Source organism: Solenopsis invicta, chromosome 15 (assembly GCF_016802725.1).
Source record: "Solenopsis invicta isolate M01_SB chromosome 15, UNIL_Sinv_3.0, whole genome shotgun sequence".
Lineage (NCBI taxonomy): Eukaryota > Metazoa > Arthropoda > Insecta > Hymenoptera > Formicidae > Solenopsis > Solenopsis invicta.
In genome coordinates, this window is record NC_052678.1 from 2,718,156 (window position 1) to 2,743,580 (window position 25,425).

Here is a 25,425-nt window from a genome sequence, read left to right on the forward strand (position 1 = left end):
ATTGAAATCGCGCACATTATTGTATAGATTTTACCTCGACCTGCGTGCTCGCTAAATAATCCACAATTATTTAACTGAAATTGCTTTACATCTATAATTAATTCACCGGTTATTATCACTAATCATCCTATTTCACATATTCGGCGCTTTTATGTGCGAAATAAATTGACTTCTCGTCAAAAGCGCAGAAAATATTTAAATGCCAATAACTGTTTCAATATTATTTTACGCTTTTAGTTGCGAACGCGTTTTCTCCTAATCTTTTCAAATCTTGTTTTGTTTTTAACTAACAAAAATTTCTACAATTTTTTTAATTATTTTTTTCTTTAACGCAGGAAAAAATCAGAATATTTAAAAAAAAGATCAGCCTAGTGAGTTTTTATTGGATTTTATTGAGTTTTTCCGGATGTCAGCGTTTTTATTTTATATTCGCTGTTGAACTTTATTATGAATTAATTTCAATTTAATTTAATAAATAATGTAATGTAGACGTACACTGTTAAAAATGTCATGGAATTTAATGTATTTATAAATTATACAAGTGCATTAATATATCTATTATTACTGAAATAGTAAATGTGCGTAAAATTTAATGCGTATTTGGCAATATTGAATTTTTTTTAATGTACCCGCATGAAATTTGCTTCCGTTGCACTACATTAAATTTTATTGCGTATTTTTAACAATGTATAGGGTAAAGTCGGTATATACGCCGCAGCTATCGAAAATTTAATTTATTAAGTATTATTTACTATGTTTAAGGAAAATAAATTAGGCTAATAAAAACTTCATACTGTTTACTATTATAAAAAAAATTTTAAGTATGAAATATTTCTTTTCTTATACTTGAAAAAAAAAACTTAAAAAAATTCTTGCATTTTTGTCATATAAAAAAAGTGGCGGGATTTACGACTACTCATGTGTAAGATACACGGCGCATCGAAATTTACAAATAATATTTTCAGATATGATATAAAATAACATAATAACTTACAAAATGTGTTTATTAGGGAATAAGAACAGTAAATATGTATTCAAAGTAATAATAATGCAATATTAAAGAAATTAATATGCACAGACATCAACAGAGTGCGCATTGTGTTCTCAACATAGTGCTCAACATAGAGTAAGTGCTGCTTTCCAATCACGCAGTGTCTGTATTACGGCATAAATCCCGTTCGCTGAAAAGGCCGTATATCCTAAACAAATGGAATATACAAGATATCAAACTAAATAAAGAATACAAGAGCTATGCACTTGAATCTTGCTTGTATTTTATCCTTTAATATCGTTCTACATTTACATATCATGAAATAATCATTATGCCTTTTATATTTTCTACAGTAATTATTTTACGTAGACGGTAATACACGATCGCGCTACTTCTACGTGAAAAAATTAATTCAATTTACGATATTTTCGTTAATATTAACAATAAAGAACTGTAATTACAACACAATACTAATATAACATAAAGGCACATAACAAAATAGTTCTGAGCAAACTATCTTTATTTCTTCTATTTTTTCTGACTGCTGCGGCGTACATCCCCCCGCGGCGTAAATATCGACTTTACCCTATAAAAGACATTCCATACTAAATCAATCAATCTTTGAATCTGACCATTTTTTATTCAATTCATTTTTGGACAAAAATGATTCCATTATGTACGAGGTCTCAAAGTATTCGTTACCCATAACAGATTTTTTTTTATAAATTTGTTCACAAAAAATGGAGCGTTTAATTACAATTAATATTTGAAGAAGGATGAAAATTAAAGTACAAAATACATCGAGAGAAATATCAATCGAACGTTTAGTTAAATAATGGTCAAATGAATTTTATAGTTACTGGTGGCAAAAACTTGAATTGGATTTAACAAACTATTTAGTCATAATTGTATAAAAACAAATGTTTGGTTAAGGCTACAGGTTGTTTGATCAAAACAATTACATATTTAGTAATTATGGCTATAAAATTCATTTGATCGCTATTTAACTAAACGCTTGGTCTATTTCACCAAGTATTTCTCTCAGTGTAAATACAAAATACATAAATTTTAATTCAGTTTTATTATGCGTCCATTTCCTTTGCCAATTTTACCATGTATTACGTTCCTATAATATTAAATTATACTCTTTCATATTAAATATTTCATTTGTGTAACATTGAATTTTAATTAAATTTTTTTGATGGACTTTCGTAGGTGGATTTTTTAAGCAAGTTTTTTAAGCGAGTTTTATTGGGTCGGCCCCACCTCGTCAAACACGGTGCTTTAACGATCAATCATCAAATACGTGCAACGATTAATCACTGATGAACGCAAAGGCGCCGCGCTCTGATAATGCTTTCACTATTCGAACCGCGCTCGCCGAATACAGTTTGCAGTAAAATAAGAGTACATTTCACGTTTCCCGGACGCGATGCGCCGCGCGCCGCAGCTCGTGCCTACGCGCGGAGCGTCCAGCGCGGCGACCTCGGTGATCCAGTTCAAGGCGAAATCCTTTCGAGTAAAACACTAAATATACCTACGCGGCGCGCTTGGAACCGAAGGCCGACGGCGCGGCGCGGCGCGGCGGTCCTAGACGTTAAAGCCCCGGCTCTTCCTCGTCTTAACGCGTGCCGGCCTCGTTCGTTAAAGCTCGCGCGGCAATTTATAGGTGCACCGTAAACTCCCGGGAACGAGCATCCTTCCGAGAATCATGAAGAGGAGGACGCGCGTTAAGCGGCGGAGGAGCGAGGAGAGCAAAATCCGACGCGCTTATCCCCCGAGGAGCGTCGCGTAGTATCGCAACGTATCGTCGGCGTCGTTGCGCGAGCGCGGAATAGAGGACACGATGTTCCCACATTTTCTTACGCTCGGCTGTTACTCGAAGCCTGGCTCGCACGTGGCGCTACGCGGACGTGCAACAGCGGCGCAACATCCGCACCGTGCCGTTTTGCTCGTTGCTGATAGCGCGCACCGCGCGTTACGGTTCCCTTTGCCAGCCGGCGCGCCGCGGCGCGCTATTCCCGCGGCGAGCATTACGGGCGCGCTTTTATGTCGGATTGCATGCGCGCGCTCGATAATGCCTAGCTGGCTGCATCGACGAAAAGATGAAAGTCCCCTCTTCCGCCTGCGTGTTCCGCGGTGCACGGGATGCGCCAGCCGAAGCCCCATTCCTCGCGCGAGCAACGGGCGGGACGCGCAACGTCGCAATTGCATCGCGAGCTAGGGACCGAGCTGAGAATTTTAATAAACGTTACAGGAGAGTGATTTTCAATCTACGCGGCGCACAACCGCGTTCTGCGCTTGTACGTATACCAATTGCGCACCGACTGCGCTTTGCTCGACTCAACTGCAATACATGCGCGGCATTAATTTAAACAAATACGTTGGCGTATTTGGATATATTTCAACGGGACAGAGAGCACGCGAATAGAGCGGACAATTTATTAACAACATGTAAGTTGAATATTTCATGTAATAAAATGTACGAACGTAAACGCAAAATTAATTATTTACTCGATAAAAATTTATTCTGACAAAATTTCAATCTATTGTCTTCACTGACAGGATGCTTGTTCAAATTTAATAAAAACAATCCGAGATTTTCCAAGGATTTTATTCAAAATTCCAAATAAAAATACAAAATTTTTAAATACTTTTTCGAAATAAATTTATTATGCGAGCTTTTTAATATTCTTCGATCGTATGATCACAAAAAAAAGACAGAGTTTGACGAAGTCGGCCTAACCCAATAAAACTCGAGAAAAGTGTATGCATGATAAAATTATCAGTTACATAGCGAAATTTGTTAATCATTAGTGGATATAAGAAATATAAAAAAACCTGGGTTTTTCCAAACTTTGAAGAAAAACCACTTGAGTTTCGATATTAAATTTGAGAAAATAAAAAGAAATTAAAAAGAAGTAATACAAACTAGTACAGAATAAGTAATGTAGTTACTATTATGAATTATGTACTTATATACATGGTTCAGATACAATTAATACGTAAATTGAATGATATTACAAAATTATGCACTAAGAAATAAATATTGAATAATTAAATTAATTAAATTAAATTAAATTATACTTAAATGTGTGCATTATACTTATTGCTAATTGGTTGTCGACATTATCATGCATTAGCAAGAAAAAAAAATTAAAAAAATAATTTTGTTAGGAAGAAATAGAATTTAAAAGTAAAATGTCAAAAATTTGTCCAAGTGCCAAATAAATCCCGGGAAAATTTTTCAAGGATACGAAAACAAAATCCCGTGAAAATTCCAACTTTTCCCGGTAATTTCCGCCCTCTTATAATTTCCTAATTAATATCAATTTATTATAAGACTTTTATTTCCAATTATATATCAAAAAATCTACAGAGTATTCAGAATGATGTCCATTAGCTTACAGTGTTGCATCTCACGATCGGCAAAAATTGTCTTTAAGAGCAATCGCACGGTCAATCGCAATTCGAAGCGAATTCGAAAGCATTATTGCCATTGGAACCGCGAGGAGGATCTCGCGCGATCCGCGCAATCTCTCTCTCGTTTCAGCAGGTGCATTCCATTAACCGGCCCTACATACAATTCGCAGAATAAAAAGCTTGTACGTTTTCGCTCGCTAAGCTCTCGCAAAGTGCTTTTCATCGCGCGTAGAACACACGCGGCACGCGCGCGCAGCGCGCGTTCTCGTTCATTAAGAATATTTCATTTCTTTTGCGCGAACGTCTATTATTTCCCCGGTCGCTGCATCGTCGGGGGCTTTGCCGGCTGCAAGCTCTGCAGGATGCAGCACTGAGAGATGCGCGCCGCATGGAAAACATTCCCACGCGAGAGCTGCATTTGAACAACCTCCTCCCTCATCGCGCTATCCGGACGCGTGTGCTTTCATCTCGTGGGTGGGTGGCGTGAATATTTCAGATTCGCCATCGAGCAACAGTATTATCAAAAGCTTGTAATTTCCGCGCTTTACCCTGTTTCGCGAAATGAAGAAAGTAGCGCTTCGCGTTTGTACGCGTCTCAGAATACGTACACCCAAGGACTTTGATTCTGTCCATGGGGAAATTTTCTAAACTAAGAAGTCACCACTTTCTACATACTCGCAGTTCATGATTAATGAAACGACTAGAGCTTATTGGTCGTTGCGTTAATCATGAACTGTAAGTATGTAGAAATATAGCGACTTCTCAGTTTGAAAAATTTCCCCATGGACAGAATCAAAGTCCTTGGGTGTACACTTGATAAACACCTGGCAGACGCAAAAGATCATTCTGCCTTTCCACTTTTCCACACACAGACGACTTTTTTTTCCTCCTTATCCAAGACATCCTACGCTGCCGCTCTCGCATAATACGGCTGACAAAAAGCCCGATGACGGAGCGGCGGAATTTTGGAGACGATCCAAATACTTTTTTCATTACAATATTGCCGCCGCTGCGACGCATATGAGAAAATTAATAATTTATTTTTGACGGAATAGTTTCGCCAAAACGATAATAACCTCGATTTGTCTCCTCTGCAAATCTTCCGTCCTCGCAAATACTTAAAAATCACTTTTAATGTGTAATGAGCTGCGCATAGAGCACAACTGCTATATTTTTAATTAAAATAAAAATGTAACCAAACGTTAAAGTTTATAAACGCATTTTTTTGTACTTTTTATTTCGTAAATTTAACTGGTAAACTATCTGCCTATTGTGTTATCTTTGGAGAATGCGCTACACGTCCTTGTTATCACGGTTCTAAATTTTTGATTGAGATAAGCAGTGTTTACCATTATACATATAAAATTATTTAGATAATCTACACTGAAAAAAAAAAAATTACTAAATTTCAATAAATATTTGTTTGTATATTTGCAAGAAAATATTTATTTGCAGTACGTAATTATTTAGTCAATTAAAGAAAACTGATAATTAAATTTAATTAGTCATCCTTTTACTAAATAAATATATTTTTATATTTAGTAAATATTTGTTTGCAAATATACAAACAAATACTTATTGAAATTTAATAATTTTTTTTTCAGTGTATAATATATAAAAAATAAAATCATCTTCATTCTCTTTATCTTTATCTTAGATTTAAAAAGTTATTTTTTTCAAATTATTTAAGATAATGTGAGAACAATAACGAAAATGAGAGGATATCTTTAGTCTCCTAACCTCCAATTCATCCTAACAGAAGAATTTCTCAAAGTGATAAGGCTTCAAAGTGAGATAGGGTTTCCTTCAGAAACTCACTTCCAGTGCTGAAAATCTAAAATATACGTAATACGAACCAGAGTCTTAGTACCGGCAGCGCATATCGCAACGCAACTCAGATTGCACAGATAAGTAGCGCAATATAGGTAATTGCCCCAAACCTATAAATTCGAAATCTTTTACAAGGAATTTTGTCAGTCGTTATATAGTGTGAGTTATACATTCCTTCCGCTTTTAATTTTGATTTTTATTTGCAAATTGATTCAAATCGAAAGGGGAATATTTTTTTGTCACATTAAATTATGTGAAGAAGTTTTTTATCTTTAAGAAATAAAGATTTTTTTAATACAATTTGTCATATTTTAAATTGTTTTGCCTAACAACGATGTTAGGCAAAACAATTATCCAGGTGAAATCTACGTAAAAATGTCTCGCGCGTATTTCAAAATATTTATTTTTAATAAATATTTTCTCCTTCAGCCTTGATTTAAAAAAAATATGTACATGCGTGTACAATCAACCTATTTAAATTCATTTGTACTGTATGCACCACTGACGTAATAAATGGATTTTTTTATAAATCAATATTCTCGCAACGCGTTATACGCTACGTACAGAACTTTCTTTACGCTATAAATGCACGCTCGCCGCAAACGACGGTGAGTTTTCGGACAAGGCACTTCCCCGCGGAATATAAATGTCTCAGAAAATGGAAATATTTACCGAAGATTTCCATTTCAATACGCCCGAAAAGTGAATCTGTATGCAAGCTATATACATACAGAGGGGGAAGTGCGTTTCGTTTCAAAATAATAGAAAGTCCGTAGGAGAACGTAGATTACGGTACGCGTGATATTGCACTACGCACGAAGTGAAATCAGAATGGAAAGGTGCTGTCGCCTCGCTCCTTTTTCTCCCCCTTTTTTACTTAATGAGCGTAGAAATACTTTTTTTTTGCCACGACTTCTCCGAAGTTAATAATCTCGAAAATCAGGGACGCGCGACTTGCGCTATTGTCGCGAGACACGGCGGGCGCGGCGCGAGAGGAGCCAGACGCTATTTCTACGGGAAAAGTTATTGCGTACGGTACATGAGCTTTTCCCAAGGGAACGCATGAATATTACTCAAAACTTTTCTCTTTCCGCGTGCGACTAAGTACATCAAGTTTTTCACCCGAGAGTCGGGTCGTTGCGCGTGCATACTGCTCGCCGCGGGTTGCGACTCGACGGAAAGAGTACAGTCCGACCGTCAAGACGCAAAATTTTCGGTCCAGACTAAACGCCCGAGTTTGGTATCCCGTGTATCGGCAAGATTTCGAAGAGCGATCGTCGTTTGTCTCAGCCGCAGAAATCGACAATTATTGTTTACGAGATCAATTATTGTTTACGGTGCCGGCCTCGCGCGGGATTATACTTTTCACATTCGTTGCTCGGGAGAATGAGAAACGTAATAAATTTCTCCGAGCTGGCAGCGGCGCTTCCCAGAAGCGATAGTCGTGTTACCCGCTCAGTATTGCAGACGCGCGCGATTGCATCCGCGCCAGCCACGATCGATATATTTTTCCCACGATACGTCGAAAGCGTCTGGCCGGCCGGCGAAGGGAGAAAGAGCGCGCGCGAGAGAAAAAAGCAATTACCACCGCGCGGAAATGCCGGGTATACTCCGAGTGAATCGCGGACAGAGCAACCCAGTATCCCAGAGCATCGTATGTCTTATCTGTTATGAAATATTGTTTTCTCGTACGGCACAGCGTAGATCGTACCGAAGATGATGGGCGGGCTTCCTTCAACGACTCCACGTACGCGTTATCCGTAATTCGCGCTCTCGGTGGGCTTCTACCGTACGCCGGAGAGCTGGTTATCTAATTATCGAAAGTGGCCGAGGGATGATCGTGATCCATGATCCTAAGCGGTAATATATTTTTGAAGATATTTGTTTTCACTGCGCTCGTACCGCTCACGATTCCCTGGTCCATTAGAATGTGACTCCATAGTCCCAAAATTTATGCCAACATTTATTTTCTCAATCTGTTTATCACCATAATTAACCGCTTCTTGTATATACTGGGCGTCCGAAAAAGTCTGATCTCACCCCTTTATATTTCGAGAACGGTTTAAAATGATGAAAAACCGTGAAATACAAAAATACTATTCAAAAATACAGAATTTATTAACATCCCATATAGACAGTGTTTGTCATCATTTAAATAAAATTATCTAAATAATTATCTAAATAAAAAAATTTACGATAGTATTTGCCGTTATCTATACAAAATTATCTAAATAATCAACTAGATAAATAAATAGCTTTATCTTATCTTTATCTAGATTATTATTATGTAAATTATCTTCATCTTTGTCTTAAATAAAAAAAGTGTAAACTTTTTCAAATTATCTAACGAGGATGAGAGAAATATCGTCTATAGCTTCAAACTTCAAGTTACCATTCACCCATACAGAATTTTTTTAAGTGATAACAGGATTGCATTCCAAAATGCACTGCTAGTACTGAAAGGTTATAGTATACGTAACGTGAACTATAAATGTTTAGAAATGTATATCGGAATGCAGTTTAGATTGCACAGAAAACTTACAAGGAATTTTGTCAATCGTTATGTAATGTGAGTTAAATATGCCTCGCGGTTTAATTTTAATTCCTATTCCTTCCTTTTTTAATTTTAATTTTAATTTGCTTGCCGATTCAAATCCAAAGGGAAATATTTTTTGTCAGAATGAATTATTTGAAGAATTGTTATTTTTAAGAAATACATTTTTCAAATATATATTGTTTTCACGACCTAAATTGTTTTGTTCAATAGTGATATTACCAGAAAATTATCTAGATAAAACCATACGTATTTTTATCTTTTATCTAGATAAATTAAAATTAAATGATCTCTATGTTATCTAAGATTCACATTTACATATAATTCATCTCATCTTTATTTAGATAATTTGAAGTTATCTAAGCGCAACACTGTATAGATATGTATTTTATATAATTACGAAAGAAAGATTAGATTTTTCTATATCTCTCTATGAGCTCCATCACATTTTCTATCCAATTCTCGCTATTAATGCGATATTAAATTCCTTTTCTTAACCTCGCCAAGTTCAGAACTAATAATAACCGACGCTCGCAGCATCGCTGCTCACTGGTTCTATAACTAGAGCACGTTGGGAAATCGTTTCTCGATGCGCAATACGGTACACACAGGTGGAAACGCGCGTACCGGCCATTAGTTTGGCCCAATGACCCGCAATTAACGCGTACGCGCGAATCGTAACGCGCGTAGGTGTGCCGCTTATCCGGCCCGACCTCTTGCTGACATTCAGGAGTAAAGCGGTAATTTTATCTAACCGTCTCGTCCGAGTAAAAAGGATCGCGAAAGTTGGAGAAATCGCGCAAGCTAGCCGATTACCGGGTTCAACAAATTAACCAGTTATGTTAATCGAAGAAGCGCATAACACTCTTACGAAACATCTTGGGAAGATCTCTTACCTTAACTGTGCCGCGCAATCGTTGTGATAGGTTCCATGCCTGATCCGCAAATAGATCGTTCTGCAATACAAAGAGAAAGCGAATAAAAATTCTGATACAAAGTTAAATTAAAGAAACGAGTTGCGCAGAAAAGGGTCAAGAGTTTATCGTTAGAAATTAGAAGTAGAGCGTAACAATCGCAAGATAATACTATCAAAATTGATTGCCCGATGTGCGCAAATACAAAAAATTAATAGGAAAACAGTCCAAATACGTGGACAAATTCGAATTAGAAATTTACATTTTTTAATTTTTTTTTTTTTAGGTATTTGACTGTAAGCTACGGGCCAATCAAACAATTTAATTTTAATTATCTGATCGGCCTGTACAGTCTTTCTTCAGTTTAAATAATGTATCATTAATATCAATTGACAATAGTTTATAAATTTATTACAAATGTATCAAAATTGTAGAGCTAAAATACGTTTTACATTCTCTGTTAATTTTTACAATAAAATTATTACAAAACCAAACTAAGGCTATTACTGAGGTTATTACTACTTTTGTTCAAATTCCACACTTTGATAAGGAAAAATGTGTCTTTTACATGCAAAATTTATGGCAAGCCCATTAGGTAGTCAAATTTTTCCATGAAACTTTTCTATAATTATGTCGTTACTGAGACGTGATCCAAGTTGTGTAAAACTTATATTTTTCGTTATCGAAGTGTGAAATTTCTACCTGACTTTAATAATAACCAGAGTTTGTTTTTGTAATAGTTTTATTATAAAAATTAACAAAGAATGTAAGACGTACGATTTTAGCTCTACAATTTCAATCACATCTGTAACAGTTAAAGACTGCTGTAATGGAATCAATTTACATTAATGATTACACTTTTCAAACTGAAGAAGGACCGGTGAGAGTTCGAAACGTTCTTAATTAAATTAAATTATTCAATTTAATTGCCCGCAGTTTCCGATCTAAAAATGAATTAATAAACGTGAATTCCAAACCTGAACCTGTTTAATCGTAAGATACGTTCTCCTACACCTATAACGTGTCTAGACCGAAGCAAATCTGACGTCGCGTCGCCTGCATTCGCCGTCGTATAACGTAGTGACGTTTATACTCGGCCAGATGATCGATACGGATGTAAGAACGGCAATGGTGCGAGAAATAATAATCCACCGAGAGAAAGACGGCCGTCGTAAAGGCGTGCTGCGCGCGCTACTCCGCCAAAGACGTAACTAAAAATAAACGCGCGCGCGTTTGGTTAAACGGGCATTTGTGTATACACGCGAAAGCATCTGCCCGCAGTCAGTCACCTATTTCTGTGGAAACGTTGTAGTAGCAGCGAGAGACGAGCGGGGGTGTCGGGTGTCATGGGGTTTGCGTAACCGCACGCTCGCTCGCGGCCACATTTTTAATCCGGCGGCGTGTGTAAATCATGCTTTTAGCACCGGGGAAATCGTCGCTCCTAGGTATAGTAAGTGCTCCGGTATCCGTTAAAAGTGCCTGAGAGAAGAGAACCTCGCACCATCGGCCGCCATCGACCGACCCGGCAATAATGTAATGGGGAAGTTTAATGGCCGTCACTGTGGGCAACGTGCGCGGCGTCGTACGTGCAATAACAATTAACGACAGAGGGTAACAGATGTCGACTCGACCGCGCGATTCGCGCGCAACCAAGGGCACAGCAGCAGCCGTGTGGGATTGAAGGGCGCGAAGCGCCCCGGAGGGACGGGGGGGCGGAGGGGGAGGGCTTTTTGTTCTCTCACGGCGATGGGACATTTTGCAAAGGGCTCCATTTGTCGGCTCGTTAAACGAAAACGCGTTATACACGCCGCGACGAATTACACTTAGACCTTGGTGTAATGCAATATATGCACGGTACGCCAGAGGGAGATAAATGTATCAGGGATGAACGAGATAGTAAATATAATCACGCGAGCTACACCTCAATTTCCGTGCTTTTATACGCGGAGCGGTGTTTGCCGTTATCTATATAGCATTATCTAGATGGAGAAATGACTTTATCTCTATCTAGATTAATAGGATGTTCTCCATCGTAGATAAAAGAAGCTTTATCTTTTTCAAATTATCTAAGGTAACGTGAATAACGATTATGAAGTATTACAGTTAACTTCGATCTTCAAGTCTTTCCACTTATTCTAACGAAAATTTTTTTAAGCGATGCCAACAGACTGCACAGATGAGAAAATAGTAGCACATTGTAAAAATTGTCCCAAAAGTTTAAACAGTTCGAAAACTTTTGGTTTTAAAAAAACCTTGTCAACCATTGTAATGTAAATGTGTTGTTCCCTATGTATCTTTCAACTTTGATTTTTACTAGCGTATAGATCCACGTCAAAAAAGGGAAGAACATTCTTTTTTGTCAGATTTTAGATTAAATTATTTGAAGAATTCTTTTAAAAACCAAAGATTTATAAACAAAAATAAAAGCATATTGTTTTTATATGCTAAATTGTTTTTCTCAATAGCGATATTAATTTCAAATTATCTAGATAAAAAGATATGTAATTTTATCTTTTATTTAAGTAAATTTAAATCATCTTTATCTTATTTTAGATATATTAACATGTAATTTATCTTTATTCGGATAATTTATTTAAGCGTGACATTGATGCAAATAATATAATTATACATGTCCGACGAACATCTATACTATACATATTAGTTTGCTTTAATCGTTGCATTGTGAATTTTGAACTGAATCTTATAATATTGATTTATTGCAAGTGATGTTAAAAATATGAACGTATGTTTTTTTTAATGTGGAAACTTTTTGTAACAATAAAAGCGACATTGCACTAAAATAAAATTTAACTATTTTTAGAACAGGAAACGTTTCTGAAGGCCAGGATACTGATTACGTGCGACAGTGAGGCAAATATTGGTCAAGCACATGCTACGCCTAGTAAACAATTAAGTTCCACGCGAAACTGGGCGTGGTGAGACACGTCGCGTTGCGTAGAATAGATGGGGATTCAATGGCGCATAATAATAGCAACGAGAAAAATCAATGGCGCCGTAATACATATGCCTCGTCACGGCATTATGTATGCATTATATCGAACACGTAATATACTTGAACTGATGATACAATCAGAAAAGGAACACATCCGCGTGAAAAAAACACAAATGCAGAAAAAAACGAACAGAATAAAATTTATAACTTTTTTTTAATACAAGTCAACGGCAATTAATATACAAATTTAAAAAATTCATTAAGTATTTTATAAAATAATTAAAGTAATTTGAAATACCGAAGAAATTATATGTATAATAAAACTTTTATTTTTCAATATGTAACGTAATGTACCTTTTTGTACATATCTTGACACATCTACGATCGATGACAAGAGTTCGTTGACATATGACAGGTCCTTACTCAAATACAAAAAAAAAAACGATTTTCCAAATCACATTTCTTGTAAACAACGTGTGTAAAAAATTTTTGTTTGATATATTGCATACATCTTTTTCGCAAGGAATTACTTCTCGGTTATACTTATAGTTCAGAGGCTCTGTGCGTCTAAATGAGAGAAGGATTATGGAGATTTTATACGATAATTATAAAAACTGAGAAAAGTCCGGGAAGAGAATTTCCAAGACGCGTCGTTATCACCGAGCGCACTTGAAACAAGTTCGCCGTATTTATCTTTACGGTGGAAATAAATCGAGGTTTCTCGCGGCCCCGAAGAAATTCCGAAACCCTTAATTAAACGTAGTAGAGACAGCTTTAAATTGTTGATTCGGAAATTTGCATCTTGTATGGCGGGCGGCGCGGCGCCGCCCGGACGAAACGCTGCCGTTGTTCCTCCGGGGTAAACACCCGCCCGAAGAGCACACACAACGGGAAAAGTGACGGGAAACAGCAGCGGTGTGCGTGCAGAAGTTGGAGCGGAGAAAGGTGCCGCGATCGGCGTCGGCGGAGGATATCGATCACGAAACATTTGCATGGAAATTTCTTGCGGCGGCAAACGCTGCCGGTTATATTTCTTCCCGTAACCGGAAGAGCGTTGATTCGGTCCAGCCGTCTAAGATATCGCTCGGCGAGAGGTCGATCCCATGGATCACAAAAAAATATTCCGACAGTTAACTCTTATCTCATTCGGAGATAAAAGTGGACTAAAAGTCACTGTTAGAGACGATTAATATTGAATGATAGAGTGTAAACGTGGTGTTTACCGACTCATTTTGTGCGTTGAAAAACCGAGTTTGCTAATAATAAGCCTAGATGATATTATAGTTACTAAATTTTGATGAAATAATTTCAATATTCGATTAAAATATAACCAATTATTTGGTAATATTCAGTAAACGTTCGATAATCGTTTAGTAATCTATTGGTTGCTATTATTACGGCTGGGAATAATGTAATTAGTGTTAATAAAATTACTAAATATTACTAAATATATGGTATGTTAATTAAACATTTATAAATTGAAATTATTTCACCAAAGTTTGATTATTGCTAGCAAACTCTGTTTTCCAGTGTGATAGACATTTTATTTGTTCGGCTCACGAAATACAACAAAAGCTTTCGTTATGATCATACGTTGAATTGTGTACATTGAAAGCAGCTCGCCTTTGCTCGCAATGAAAAAGGATTCAATGTCTTTGATTCAAACTAAATATATGCTGGAAAAAGAAATAAAACCAAATATTTAATTGGTTTCTATTATGTTTAATAAATGATTATGTTAATTAAACAATTAATTGAAATTATTACAACAAAGCTTGATTATTATTACCAAATTTTTTTAGCAACGTAAACAAATTTGTCAAGAGATGAATTACATACATGAAGGGACAGAAATTGTCTACTAAATCTTTTAACTAAAGAAGATGAAACAATACGCTGAGTCATCATTTTATCATTGCATAAATCATAAATTTATTTAAAAAAAAAACGCAAAGTTCAACAATATTATACAAATACACATACAAATATACATTAAAAAAAAATTGGATATTACATGGGGGACAAAATTCATTCTCACATAAACGTGACAAAATTAGAACGTAAGAATGTTACGTATATTATTTTAATGCTGAATAAATGACTTTTGTAAATTTGGCGCCTTACTTTTTAAATTCAATTTTCAACAAAGAATATATCAATCTTTGTTTGTAATCACACGAATTACAATTGTAATTCGAGCCGTTATTAATTCAAGCTACTGCTCGATTTTGAAATAAAAAAAATCGCTGATACATCTCGCTACCTATAAAAAAATGCTAACTAAAACATGTTTTTAATTAAAAACAATATATAGGTTATGCGGTTTACAAAGCAATTTCACAAATAATAAATTCTATTAAGCAAATTAAATCCACGACAGCAATTAATTCAACACATCATCAAATAACACAAATGCGTACTTGTGGCTGTTTCGTGTAAAAATTTGGAAATTTTGTGCGTACTTACAATGAATGATAAAAAAATAGAAATATCAACAATCCTTTGACATCTGTGGTTTATCCATAAAAGCGATTTAACTAAAATAATGAATATGATACATGCGGATAATAATCCTGAAAGCCAAAAAGTGAGAATTGTATCTGTACTAAATAAAAAAATAAAAACAGCACATTGTTACAAAGTAATAGTTTAATCAATTCGATTTTTCAAATACGAGAAAAAAATCACAATACATATCAAAATAATTTTTTTGCAGAAAAATTTTATTTTATCGTCAAAATTTTCAATAGTTACGTGGTTGAAAGATATGTGTGATGACAATCTCTAACTTAAATACCGAAAAATTAGTTGAGAGCATCTGAGGACCTTGAGAAGCAATGATCGCTAATAAAGAAGAATTGAACCTACTATTAAATAAATCGTAATAGTATGTGTATATGTGTTTTAAATAGACTGTCAAAATGTACTAAATTTTCATACTAACAAGTTTCTTTTAAATTTCTTTAAGTAAGTTTCAAGAATATGCACATTGATAAATAGTTGACTGTAAAATAACCGAATAAAGAATGTTGAAAGTAAAAGAAAGTGAAAGTTTTGGTTCGAACTAATACGTAAAAGATAAAATATTTTTTAAATATTAATAAACTATTGTCAATTTTATATGACTAAAAGTCATGAAACGATCAAATATCCCAAAAATAAAGTATTAATTAACAAGAAAAATTGAGATAAAACATTGTTCATATGGTCTAAAGAGGGATAAATCATGGTGGAAAAATCAGTATTTAAAGAAATTTGCTTCTTATGATTATATAGAGGTCACTGCCATATTTTGAAGTAAAATTATATAATTTCTTTACACGATTCTTTTAATTATTCTGAGTGTAAAAGTATTATGTAAAAGTATTAAAGTGGATAGAACAATTTTTTTTCAAAACAATCAATAGTTTACAAAATATTTTTATTCTTATATATTTCGACATAAAATATGAAATATCTCGTAAACTATTAATTTTTTAACCATTGTACCTAATATTTTCATGAATAAAAGATTATATAATACTGTTCCAAAGAATGGCAATATCTTTATATAATCTTAAAAATACAGATTTTTTTCAAATATTGATTTTAGCATTATTTGTTACCCTCTTCAGGCCGTGCAACCTTTGTTTCAAACATTTTTCTCAATAATTTTCTATTTTCGAGATATTTGACTAAAACATCAAGATTTTTGAAATACACCGTATATATGTTTAAAATAATTCTTAATAAAATACATTAATATAATGCATTTCTTTATTTTCTTGTAATCCAAACTGAATACTGTTTAAAGATTTGATAAAAAAGATCGATTTTATAGACTCAGCTAATTAATCGAGTCAAGCCGCATCGAATGGACAACAAGTTAATTAGGCTCCAATGAAAAGCGCGCTGAGACAAAGGCGAATCTCTAATCTGAGAAACGTTCCTTTGACAGTTTTTCTTCTATTAAACGCGCTCACGCGCGAATTTAGGACGGTTAATTAAGACAAAACCCCCGACAGCGTTCAGTGTCTCGTACAGTATGAGTTAGTACAGATTCACAAAGCTTGCGGTCTCTGAGGTAAAACAAAATTAACCCTTAATCTTTCTCATTAAAGAGAAAGAGAGAGAGGGCGAGTGAAGTCCGTTTAATACGGACGGGAGAAATTTCAATTTCCAGTATTTTCAGTTAATTAGTTTTTCCTTGGAAATTAAATTAATTAAATCAAACATGTAGCTTGACATTAAATTTTGACGAAGATTCAGGCGATTCTTTCATTGCCGGGCTGAATAACGCGGGTCAATAATAGTTAACGCCGAGATCCAATTATCTTTTACAGCCGGGAGACGATAAAACGGAGCCTAGGTATGGCGTAGGCAGGCGTATCGTTTAGACGACGAATTAACTCTTTCGGATCTCTCTCCTATGCGCTTACGTCACCCTGGATCCGCCACTCGGTCAGAAGCACACGCACGTCCACACACACACACACACACGTGCGTGCGTGCGTTTGACACGTTGCGTCAGGAGACTTTTACCAGCGTGCGCGCCGCTATGAATAACCCGAGTGAATCGGGTCACGTTCAATGTTTTTACGTTTCTTTTGCAAGAGCGGAGTAGGAGGGAGGAAGGGGACGTTCACGGGGGCGACGACGTTTACGCAACATTCGAGGAATACGAAAATATCGGAAGCGTTTCTTCTCTCCCCTCTCGAACTAATATTTTATAGTTCCGTTCCATCGCCGTTTCGGCTAAAATATTGTACGTAAAACCTTTTGAACAATCCCTCCCCAGATACGTTTTAACGACGCGTGTCGTATAAAAAAAAAATAAAAAAAAACCGTATGCGTTCGATAAAAAAAGAAAAAAAAACGCGCGTCATCAATCTTTGTCGCGCGTGCGTTTTCCATGTACTGCCCGGACCACGCGAAACACATTGCGTGAAATGTTCATTAGTTATAATTACCCTTCGCCGCAGATTCCTATCTCGCCGCATTCCTATAAAACTATTCCGAGCTCAGCTGCCGCGGATTTATGGATAAGGGAGGGGGGGCGGATAATATGGGGTAGGAGGATAATATGGGCTCCTTCCCTTTCCCCCTTCCCGACCTTCGTATCTTTCTGGCTCTGCGAGTTGCCCCCATCTGTGACTTTTGTGGAACTTTCATGGAACTCAAAAGAGACACTACAGTTGGCAACTCCATTGTCCCTTCCATGGTGTGTGATGTTAGCGAATCACCTTCTTCCCTCTGGAACGTTCCCATCATTTCCTACTTCAATTTATTTTACTCGACTCTCTTCTTTAAATGGTTATTTATTTAATTTCCAGCGACCCATTGCTCGGAATTAATAGTCCAATAGAGGAGAAGGTGACGGCATTACGGGTTGCGTAAGTATTATGATTACTTATATTATTTCCGTTATTGGGTGACGAATTCTAGTAGTTACTTATAGAATCATTTGTTTAGTAGCTTGTCGTTATGCAGTGATGCCAATATGCCGATACACAATTTGCCGACATTTGTAAGAAAGCAATTTTACTTTCGAGCATTTCAAAACTTGTTCGAGGTACATCTTAACATTTAATTACACATAGTGGTGTGTGTTCCTTATTCTTTTTACACTCAAGTGTGTTATCACACGAATGTGTGCACACTCCAGTGTTTTCTTTATTATTATCTTTTTATTCGGTTATACACATTTCGAATTATGCGAAGTTAAATAATAACAGAGAATTTGGCTGGTAAACTTTTACGTGTATTGACGTCTTAATAGCCTGATATGGCCAAAGTCTTATCGAAGAAGTTATTTGATAAGTTTATTGTAGTTTTAGCGCTAATCTATCATGAAAAAAAAATGATTCGCTATGATTCATATCAGATTTTAACCTGCTGCAGTAAAATCTATTAGTTATTATGTGGACAACAAGAAGATCAGTTAAAGATACTAATTTGTTAGATATAAATGTGAAAACTAAAACCACTATTTATTCTGCTGTAAGAACAGATTCGTTAAATCACAAGTTTAAGCCCGTATGATCCCATTTGTACAAACGATAGTATTTTTGCTCTAAGCGACAGTATTTGCTGAGATTATATTATTTTGCTTCAACAGTAAAATAGCGTAATCACAAAGACAAATACACTCAGTAAATTTTTTCTATTTTAACAACAAAAGAGAGTCTGCTGTATTAACAAATAATTTTTAAAATTAAATATGTCTACTAAATTTTGTCGCTGTCATTGCGGAGATAAAATTTAATTGACATAATCAATTTTAAAAATTATTCATTAGTGAAGTATACTCTGTTTTGTTGCTAAAATAGAAAAAAATTTACTACAAATATGCAATAGCAAGCTCAATTTTGATACAATAGCAAAATTACTTTTTTCTGTTCATTACATCTATATTATAAGTTTTCAATATTATCGTCTATGTGCGGAAGGCTTGTGATGTGCGCTCACATACATTTGCACATGTTCTGAAACATTTCCTCTTTATTTCAACAAATATGTAATTTTATAATAAAACAGGTTTCTTAAATTTAACCAATTTTTTAAATTTATTTTTATGGGGAACCGTATTACCACCTCTTATTTCCTCTTTGTTCCATCATGAGGTATCGTTACATTTTTCTAAATAATACTTAATATAATAAATATGTCATAGATTTGAACTAGAATCTATAGAAGAATGTTTGATGAATGTATTTGTTGAGTTTTTAATTTAAAATATTTGATTACTAACAAAGTTATAATATAAAATGTAAATGGGTGGTCACAATGCCGCCTTCTCTTCTATAAATAAGCATGTGTAAAGTAAACGTGTACGTATAATTCTTTAACAAATTTGATTGCGTCATGTCTATTTTTCCAGTTATTTTCCTTTCCTTATCACTCGTAAAAGATTCTCTCGTTTAAATCACAAAGATATTACATGTTTACACGATCCTCGTATACGTACTTTCTCCAGCTCCGCCTAATTCAAACAGCATCAATTCCTCAGCGTGACGAGGTAATTTTTCGAAGGTCCGTGAGAAAACCTTCATCGAGGTAGATAAAAATCAAGAGAGAACGCAAGACACACCGACGCAAACTGAAGTCTGGAGGCGAGCGTCTCGAGATTTCACGTGGAACAATAAAATTTTATCTTCGCGAACAGTGATACGCGAGATAACCGCATTCGATTTGCGCGAAAATAACGCAATAAATCGGGCGGCAGTACGTGCATTGCACATACGTACATGCATCACCCCCGTGTCCCGTATGCACCCGCGATATTTCGCGATTGTTTCGCGTCGAGACGCGGACGGAGCGCCGTGTGAACGCCGAAACCTTTTGCGAGACGGCTGGATTACGGGATTACGGAATTACGTCGCGGGCAGGAGAGTATTTAAAAAATCCCGAGTGCGAACTCCGGGGTCTCCGGGCGAACATCTGCGTCTTCGCGACCCTTTTCCGCGCCCTTTCGTCACGCACGAAACGAGCGCACGCTGCGCGTACGTACGTGCGTACGTGTCGCGCCTGCTTCTTTCCTTCTCTTTTTCTCTCTTTTCCCCTCCTGTCACTCTCTCTCCGTCTCGCTTTCAGGCTCGTTGACTTTCCTTTGTTCCCGCGGTGAAACGGAATGACCGGGAGAGGAACACGAATACATGGGCCGGCGCAAATGAATCGGGCGCGCGCTCGTGCACCGAGTCTAATTTTAAGCCACGACCGTAACCTGTTCCCTTACGATCTCCTTTATTCCTTCCCGTTGGGCCCGGGCCTCCCCCCCCCCTATCCAGCCCTAAGGGAGGAAGGGAAAAAAAATATTAGCGTCGACTGCGCGCAAACCAACGTGAAAAAGTTGCGGCGAAAAAAAGCCCGTTCTTTCGTTCTCTCGTTTGCACGTCGGTCGCGTTGCGACTATCTTCTTTCTTTCTTTACTTGTCTTTCTCTTTTTCTTTCGCGGTTCCGTGCCATTAAATCAGAAATTGAGCTGCGAAGCTTCATGAGAAGAAGACGCGATGCGATAGATAAGATCGAACATATGCACGGAAAATTTTCTCTTCGAATTTACCATCTCAAAATCATGGTAGGCGTGCGCCAATGTGATATTTCGAAGAGTTTTATTATAATTTTGAAATTTAAAATTCAACTTAACAATGTTTTAGTTATAAATACACTAAAAAAAAAAAATTGTAGTGGTAGAAACTATAAGAGAACAACCGTACAAATTTTGTTAATAGAATTATAATATATAGTTAAGTAAACTATATTATAGTTATTGCAAACAAATTAATGGTATATAATATAATAATTATAACTATTTTTTATTAGTTTTCTTAACCATTAACTTAGTTGCAGTAACTATAGAATAGTTCACTTAACTACATATTGTGATTCTGTTAACAAAATTTGTGTGGGTGTCCCCTCAAAGTTGCCACCATTACAATTCTTTTCTCAGTGTAATGTAGATATGATTTTAACAAAGACAGATTCAGATATATATGAAAAGTTTGATACTGCGAGAAAAAAAGTTGTTATTTTGATTAAATTTTTCAACTTGATTGAACTTCTTCAGTTCAAGTATTTACGTATTTAAATTTGAGAGAGAAAGAGAGAGATACATGTAGCTAATTGTAAGTTAAGTATATAAATGCTTAAACTGATGTTCATGTATTTAATAATAAGTCGAATAAATAAATAGTTGAACTGAAAAAATTTAATGTTTTAATCGAGTTAAAAAATTTTGTTAATAACTTTTTTTCCGTGCACTAATGATGTTTTGGAAAGTTTAATACTAACAATAAAACGTAGAGTTTGATGTTGCGAAAGTAATATGTAACAATCAGGGTCGATGGATCGATAAGTTGAAATTACAATACTTCAAAGTTTAGAATGACTGTATGTGTGACAAGTATCACAGCGAATAATTGAAGCTTCACAGAATCGATCGATCTAGCCGTAGTGTCTAAGTGTCAACTCTCTCGAGCTCGTAGTTTTTATGAAACAGCACACATTTAAGAAATATAATTTAACGTGCTTTAATCTTTTCATTTAGTTAACTTTATTTTATTTCTATTTTTTTAATAAATAAATTTAAAAAATATGTATCGATTTTGTAGAATCGCATAAAGTAAATTAAGGACACGAGAAAAAATAAGTATGTATTCATGAAAAGAGATATTATCAGTCGATCTGGAACAACGGGAAAGAAAAAAGCTTGGAACTTCACCCTTTGATCAATTAATAATGTTACATATTACTTTAACGACATCAAATTCTGCATCCAGTTTTTGGATCTGCTGGTTTTGTTATCTACACGGAAAGAACAATTTTGCTGAAATATCTAAACGTTCAGCTGGATTCTATACAGTTCTGGAAATATTTTATTGGACCACCAAAATAATTATGACGGATGCTCAAGCATGATGACCAATGCTGCAAAAAATTTTGACATTCTAGCAATCACTTTGAGAGTCCAACACAATTACTTTGATGACCTAACAAAATTATCTTCAGATCTGTATCCAACTAAATTTTTAGATACTTCAGCAAAACCACTATTTCCGTGTATATAAAATTATCTAGATAACCATTGCACTCTATACATACAATTACATACATGCAATAAAGTTGGAAAGATCGATGAGCGGCAATCGCGAGCCGCGATATGCTGAATTTATCGTTCGCGCGATATTCGACGTGGATGAGGGACGAATGACGCACAGCGAGGAACGCGGCTTGTTCGAGAGCGCCTTTGAGAGTGATATTACTCGCTCTCCTACGTCGCAACATCCGCCGGTGCGACGTCGTCGTGCGTCGTCGCGTGCGAATCGCGTCTGTGAGCGAGAGGTGTGATTCACGTCGTCATTATGGATCACCAAGGTAATTGCGTTATGTAAGCCAAGACTCTCCGCGCGGATCACGAACTCCCCCTCTCCCCTTCTCTCTCTCTCTCTCTCTCTCTCTCTCTCTGAACGACTTGTACCGAACCAATTCCAGTCGCCGCAGAAGAGTACGTTCACTTCTCTCTCTCTTTCATTATCAGAGTTTGAAAAAACACGGGTTTTTTTTTATCAGCATAATGGGTTTTTACAGTTTTTATACGGTTTTTTATTAGTCCATTATGATTATCAAATGATTAACACAATTCGCTGTTCAATTGATAATTCTATTATGAATTAATTTCACTTTAATTCATAATCGATAATTAATTTAATTATCGATTAATATATAATAGACGTAGGTATATCTATATGAAGGGTTAAATCGACCAGTCTTTAGATCATTTCTTATTCAATTTATTTTTTGACAAAAAATAATTCCATCATATATATAAGATTTTAAAATGTGTTACGTGCAGATTTTTTATAAATTTACTTGAAAAAAAAAAATGGAATTTTTCATATAATTAATATTTGAAGGATAAAAATTAAAACAAAAATAAAAATAATTCTTTTTAATTCTCCTAAAAATCTAAAAAAAAAAATTATTTTATTGAATGCGTTTTTGTAGGTCGGTTTTTAAATGAGTTTTTTGAAGTGAACCAAACCCAATACCCATTTACAAAAACTCACCCAATAAAATCATTTTTTTATTGGATGAACCTACATATCTCGTTAAACCTTGCTCTCAGTTCGTAATCATCAAAAATAGCAGCACTGAATTCCAGATCTCGTCGGAAACTACTACGTTTCTCGATGCATCGACTTATCGAAATCAAATTTGTCTGGAGCGCACGGATTCGACGAAGTTTCGCGTGTGGACGAATCCAAGTTCATACATGTATATGTATATATAAAAATCTACGCGGAAAATTGTCTCTTAAATTAACTTCAATTTACACTAAAAATCACAAATCGTGAGATAATACGATGTTTTGATGAATGTTACGCAATTTTCTCTGATTTGTTTCTTATTAATATTTACCACAATAACAAATCAGGGAAAAATTCGTCGAAATACCATGTCGTCCCACGACTTCCGTGATTCCGAGAAGGGTAATTTCTAAGAGAAAATTCTCCCTGTGCAGAATGACATGCCGACAGTTGTCTGAATCAAGAGACATGGTAGCGTCTCGGCGCGGCATCTCGTGACAAGTAAAATAAAAACTGCGAAAATGTTTTATTCGTATCTGGAGCAGTCACCCTGCAAAATTGCGAAAGGCAGCAGCGTTGAATTCTTCTGTGTGTCACGTATTCAGAAAAAGCTGTTACGACTTCTCTGACAATCACGATCATAATTAGAATCGCGAAATTTAAAAGTATAATTGCCAGACGTTTTCTGTTACGTAGTAAAACCTAACCGGACAAGAATAGTAATTATAAAACTAGAATAAATACGAAATTTAATAAGAAATTATTTATATTTTTCAATTATTTATAATATTTAAAAATAGAATTTAGTCGAATGAAACAAGTATTATTTAATATAAATATATTTTATTATTGAACACGAAATTAAATCACACATAGCGCTATAAGAATAAGGTCTTCTAAATGATATTATTTTTCGCAGTGCTCACTGAAATTGTTGCGACCGCGTAATAGTCACTTGGAATAGGGAAATGTCACACAGAAAAAAATGATTATTAAATCAACAATTCATTGTTTCATATATAAGCAAGAATAGAAAATCTTCTTGGAAGAATTTATAATCTTAAACAGACATAATTTTGCTTACATAAAGAAAATTCTTTTCTTCGTGTAAGCAAATTAGATCTGTTTAAGATTATAAATTCTATCAGGAAAATTTTATATTCTTGCTTATATATGAAACAATGAATTGTTAATTTGATACTATTTTTTTTCTGTGCACTAAAATTCAAGTTCTACTTGTAATTTTTCTTTTATAATATAAATTTCATTTTATTAATTGAGTACACTTAAAAACCGAACAGACGCACCCACAGAAAATATTTCTGGATTCAATGCTGTTACTCTTCTATGTATCATAAATAAGAATGATATGTAGAGACAATCACAATTATCACTGGAAAAGAAATATATCCTTAAATGGAATGATTCTTAAATCTAGAATAAAATAATCTTGATGCTACCTCATTAATTTTCTCGGACAAATTTAGATTAGACAATCAAAAATTTGTGCTGGGTGAATCTCATAATATTCTTCTTGATTTAACGATAGAGGAAAAGAATTCGAAGAATGTTCTTTCCGATAAATCATCACGAAGACCCACAAGGGAGCTGCTGACTTTGTAAGTACCAAAAATATCTCTTTCACAGTCAAATGATCCATTAGATCCATAAAGACTTATATTGTACGCGTAAGGCTACTGAGTCTCCGTAAATGCATTGATTATAATCCATCGCATGCACATCTTTCTTACGAGAGAGCGCTTGATCGCGCGATCTCCTATTTGTGATATCCCGAACTGCGTAGCGATTAATCATCATGCGTTATAATATCAAGCTTTTCATTCTAAATGTAAGAACGTATAAGCTGATAATTATATGTGTTACCCTTTTCTCAAAATAACAAGTCAATCCTATTTAATTCGATGAAGGAGATAGAAATTATAGACCTCGCCTTAAATTAATATTCCTTTGCTTTACTATTGCGCAAGGTTGCAACAAGATTAAGTGCATCGCGAATGCTTTTAGCCTTGTTATTAGAAATCTTTTCTGAGAGGGTGAAAATGTCCGGTTTAACTTGTCAGCCGGACACACCGGGTAAGACTCCCGGGACTCTGACCTGGGAATCATCCCTGAAAATCTGATCAAAACCGGGTCAAAAGCAGACAGTCTGCAACCCTAGATACGATCCGTAAATT

The 25,425-nt window shown here is 35.4% G+C and overlaps 1 protein-coding gene across 7 annotated transcripts in view; it reads right to left on the reverse strand.

Moving 5' to 3' along the window:
* The window catches only part of LOC105200666, a 352,642-nt gene that overhangs the window by 210,976 nt on the left and 116,241 nt on the right, over positions 1–25,425 (reverse strand). For 2 of the 7 annotated variants that reach the window (XM_039457855.1, XM_039457849.1), the window contains exon 2: positions 9,695–9,757. The gene's annotated coding sequence lies outside the window, so the exon portion shown is untranslated. Of the gene's footprint in view, positions 1–9,694; positions 9,758–10,689; positions 11,290–17,887; positions 17,891–22,254; positions 22,969–25,425 lie in introns of those variants that run through there. The other 5 variants (XM_039457850.1, XM_039457852.1, XM_039457853.1 and 2 more) reach the window with 5 other exon arrangements.